Here is a 5275-nt window from a genome sequence, read left to right as displayed (position 1 = left end):
AATCTTGAAGACCAAGATTTGCCATGGCAAGGTGTAAAAAATGGGCAAAGGTGATGAGATCCTAAATACCACTATCATAAAATAATCAATTTCTGTCTTTCCACCTTCTTTCTGCTACATGAGGAATCAAAAAAGTCAAACAGAGATTTGTTCTGTCTGGACCAACCATGAAATCTTTAAGAACATATAGGTATATTCCCTGTTATTCTTTCAGGGCATTATTTATACATGTTTAGAAAATACTTCAAAAATAAAAATGAGTTATTTAGCCTTGTGAATATTTTGAAATAAAGTTTCTTGAATTTCTGTGAACTCTTCAAGGAATTAAATTTTTAAGAGTCATCATTCAAAAGTTTCTTTGACATGGGATCTATCCCACAGTTACAAAGCGGCTACCTCCTTTGTTGAAAATGGCTCTCTGTCCCTTCAGGATCCCAAATCGCTCATTCAAAGTCATCCCCGTCTTTTTCCAACACTGTTTATTTCAAATTGTAGGGTGACACCTTTAGGAACTTTCTTTACATCAGATTGATCCCGTTTTGTCAAGAATGAGGGCACAGCAGTACGAGTTGATCGTGGTTTCTGAGTTACTGGGCACTGAGCTGCTCCTGGATTATCAATGGATACAGTCAAAATTCCTCCATTTGTGGTAGAAGTTCTCTATTGATGAGTTCTCCTTGCTACTACATCGTCTAGCAGTTGTTCTGAGTTCAACTGGGCCTGAACCTTCAGGCCTCTTCTGAAAAGAAAAGCTCCCTGATTAGTGTCTTTCTGATGACTTAATTTATTTCCACTCCTGGTAAAACCGGCTGGAATGTAATTTTTTCTATTTAACTGGTTAGGTCTCTTGAGAGCTGCAACTGGTTATGCCTGCAGTATTCATTTAGTCTCAGATTTGCCTTCCTTTTTAATGTTGGAAAATATCATTCTGTATTCTTGCCACTTAAAGGTGGTCGATTCATAGGACTAATTCCCTTTCGAATTCCAGTTGCTTTCCTAGATGCAAGGCCAGTGATAACTCCATAAGGACGTCTATTCCCAGGCGTCACTCTTCTTCTACGGCTCAGACTATTCTTACCAAAACCAGAGTTCTATTGAATAGCCCATCTTACTCTCATTCTGAATTGCCTGGCACCACTTTGCTGAAGACTTCTATTTAATCTCAGGAAATTCTGCCTCTTTCCTTCCTTTCGATTCAGTTTGATGATATCGTCCTAAGACACATCAATTCTGTCCAGGTTTTCATTGCTGCGGGCTTTCGGCAGCACTGTGGCTCCTATTAACTGGGTACTAAACCGGTTCATGGGAGAAGGCAATGGCACCCCACCTCAGTACTCTTGCCTGGAAACTGCCACGGATGGAGGAGCCTGGTGGACTGCAGTCCATGGGGTCGCTAAGAGTCAGACACGACTGAGCGACTTCCCTTTCACTTTTCACTTTCATGCATTGGAAAAGGAAATGGCAACCCACTCCAGTGTTCTTTCCTGGAGAATCCCAGGGACGGGGGAGCCTGGTGGGCTGCCGTCTGTGGGGTCGCATAGAGTCGGACATGACTGAAGCGACTTTGCAGCAGCAGCAGCAGCAGCAGAAGCAGCAAGTAGCTACATAGCTTCTTTATTTGTTTTGGTTTGCATAGACTATCCTTTTCCATCACTTAAATTTCAGTCTGTGTGCTCTTACTTCGGAAGTTAGTCTCTTATAAGCAGCATATTGATGAGTCTTTTCTTACAGTATTTCATCCTTATTTACCTTAAGTGTTTTTTATTGTATCTCTGTGTAACTGTTTTTTTTAGCAACTCCTCTAGATATTGAACCATACACATAGCTTTTCAAAATCTACCAATATTAACATTTTATCCATATGAGTAAGTTAGAAAATTTATTTCCCTTTATGTCCCTTTATCCAATGCATTTTTAATTTAATTTTCTAAAGTATTTTCTATATTTATTGAGAACCACATTAGACAATGTAATATTTTCTTCATCCTTCAAACATAATTTAGAAAACTAAAATATTTCTCATATTTTTGTTCTTTATTTTTTTCCAAGAATCCTTACTTTATCATTTGTATTCTGTTTAGAAAAATTCTTTAAGTCATTTTTTTAGAGTAGATTTTCTCCCAACAGATTCTCTTAGTTTTCTTAAATTATTTCATTTTCTTTTTCTTTACTAAAATATATTTTCAAAAGATATCAAATGACAATTATTTTCTTTTAGGACTTAAATACTGTTGTGTCTCTTCCTTCTGTCCATTACTGTTTCCTATAAGAAATCTGCTGTCAAAAGATTTGTTCCACTGTATGTAATATGTCCTTTCTCACTCACTACATTAATTAATTTTCATTCTGTTTAATTTTCAGAAGTCTGGCTATGATGTCATTACTTGGATTGCTTTGGGTTTATCTTGTTAGAGGTTTTTGCAACTTCTTAAAGCTCTAGGTTATTCATTTATTTCTTTGCCACATAGAGTGAGTTTTCAGCCATTATTTCATTTGCATACTTTTTCAGCTCCACCCCCTTTCATCTACTTTCTGGAACTTTGATCACATGATTGCTAGATCTTTTGCTACAGTGCGGACATGTCCTGACGCTCTGTTTGTCTTTTCTTAGTCAATCTTCTTTATATTGTTCACATTAGGTACTCCCTCTTGTATTATCTTCAGATTCACTGATTCTTTTCTTTGTCTTCTCCTTTTTGTTCTTTAGTACAACCATTGGGTTTTAAATTTCAGATATTTTACTCTGAGTTCTAAAATTTTTCATTTGTTTTTCATTTTATCTTCTATTTCTTTGTTGAGATCGTCTCTTTTTTATTTGTCTTGAATGTATTTTAGTTGCCTATGGAGGCATTTTTGTAATAGTTGCTTTAAGATCTTTCATGCATTTTGACATATCCATCATTTCAATTTTGGCATCTGTTGCCTTTTCATAGAGTTTTTCCTGGATTTTTGATATCATGAATGATATTTGATCATAACTTGGACATTTGGGATATTTTAAGGCTGTGGTTTTCCAGAGAAGGCAATGGCACCCCATTCCAGTACTCTTGCCTGGCAAATCCCATGGATGGAGGAGCCTGGTGGGCTGCAGTCCATGGGGTTGCTAAGAGTTGGGCATGACTGAGTGATTTCACTTTCACTTTCATGCATTGGAGAAGGCAATGGCAACCCACTCCAGTGTTCTTGCCTGGAGAATCCCAGGGACGGGGGAGCCTGGTGGGCTGCCATCTATGGGGTCACACAGAGTTGGACATGACTGAAGTGACTTAGCAGCAGCTTAGCAGAAGGCTGTGGTTTTCAGGCTTTAATTTTTGTAGGTCTCCTCTAAGACTGTTCCACTGGATAAAAGTGGGGTTACCACCTCATTAGTGACAGGTGGGTATGGAAATACAGTTTCTCCACAGCCTCTATTGACACCTAGGTGTTGTGGTGGGAGTAAATTATGCAAGTCTTTTTGATTGACATCTGTAATTACAATTAATTGTATATAATTATGAGATGAATATTTTTGTTACTGCTAATTTCCTTTTCTTGTGCCTTCATGATGTTAATATAATTTCACCAGGTTTCTCATGATTATTGTTTGTAAGGTATATCTTTCTCTATTCTTTCACTTTCTTATCTATTCTTTAGTTTTAAAGTGAGTTGCTTATAAAAAGTACCATATCATAGGCTCTTTTTATTTTTTAAATCTCTGGCTAAATATTCATTTCCATTGAAATGTTTAGTTCATTTATATTTATTGTAGTTATTGCTCTGGTTGAATTGAAATCTAACATGCTTCTCCTTGTTTTCCACTTCTATCACCTGTTATTCATTTACAAAAATGATTTCTTCTATTGACATTCTTTTGGATTAATCAAAATTGGCATTCCATTTTCCCCCCTCACCTTTTAGGTATACCACTTTCTTTCATTTTTAGTTTTAAGTGGCTGTTGTAATATTTACAATATGCATCTTCCACAGTTTACTATCTGATTTAATGATGTATCAATTCAGGTGTAATATAACAAATTTACAATTTTCTCTATCAAAACACTGGCTAACCCATGATTGAGAGCACTCTGTTTTCTGGCTCCATCCTTTCTGCCAATTAGCAGGAAATTTAATATTGCTGCAATACTATTGCTGAACTTCGGTTCATAGTCCAAATTTATGAATATGGAGACCGTTCATATTCTTGCCTGGAGAATTCCATGCTGGGAGGTGACAATCCAGGAAGATCTTTCTTTCTTCTGTTAATTATTTATCTGTCTACTATTTGTCTTGGAGGGGAAGATAATACAATACTCCCAAATATTCCACTTTTCTGTAATGATTATTTTGAGTGAAAGGAACTTGAAACACAGTGAAGGTAGGAAGAAGCCTTCTCCAAACTCCTGTTATGAGTCTGTAAACATATCCTCCAAAACAAGTGTAGTTGTCATTAATCCCTTCCCCAGGAGTTTTTAACACAAATGAAAAATTGACTCTCATCATGGGAAAAGACACTAGAAGTGACACCACATCCAGATGAACTTTCTCAGAAACTATCATATCTCCTGTCTACCCTTCTAAGTCCCATTTATCTTTCCTAAAAATCATGTATTTTCCCTTAATTGGCCTATATCCTCTCTCCCCTTTTGCAATTAAGATGGTGTTTAAACCTGAATGCTAAGTCATCTCAGAGTTATGCACCTTCCTGGGTTATCTCCTGTGTATCCATTAGTTATGCATACATGTATGCTTAGTCATACATGTCATGCTTAGTCATGTCCGACTCTTTGTGACCCCATGGACTGTAGCTCTCCAGGCTCCTCTGTCCATGGAATTCTCAGGCAAGAATATTGGAGTGGGTTACCATGCCCTCCTCCAGGGGATCTTCCCAACCCTGGGACTGAACCCGTCTCCTGCCACTCCTACATTAACAGGCAGGTTCTTTACCACTGCACCACCTGGGAAGATCTGCATACATTCATGGTAATAATTTTTTTTCTTGTCTGTTTCTTTTTCTCTTGGTCTTTTATTACAAAAGTCAGTGAAGAACTCAGAAAGGTAGAGTGCCTTCCACAGAGTCTGCCAAAATGCAAGTGATCAGGACTGATTTCCTTGCTGTACCGAACTCTGAATAAGTAGCTTTTACTTTTCTTGTTTGGCTGGTCCTTATTTAAATCCACAATGCTCAATAATTATTTGTTGAATGAACAACAAATAATTGAGTAGAAAAATTATAGGACATCAGTTGAATACAAGATTTGCAGAACTAACTAAGCTCTACTTCTCATCATTCATGATT

The 5275-nt window shown here is 37.1% G+C and overlaps 1 pseudogene; it reads right to left on the bottom strand.

Moving 5' to 3' along the window:
• Positions 1-370: 370 nt before the first annotated feature.
• Positions 371-1304, bottom strand: LOC109561942 (UAP56-interacting factor pseudogene; annotated as a pseudogene).
• Positions 1305-5275: the final 3971 nt, after the last annotated feature.

This window comes from Bos indicus, chromosome 7 (genome assembly GCF_029378745.1).
Source record: "Bos indicus isolate NIAB-ARS_2022 breed Sahiwal x Tharparkar chromosome 7, NIAB-ARS_B.indTharparkar_mat_pri_1.0, whole genome shotgun sequence".
Classification (NCBI taxonomy): Eukaryota; Metazoa; Chordata; class Mammalia; order Artiodactyla; family Bovidae; genus Bos; species Bos indicus.
This window is presented reverse-complemented; position numbering and strand designations above follow the sequence as displayed.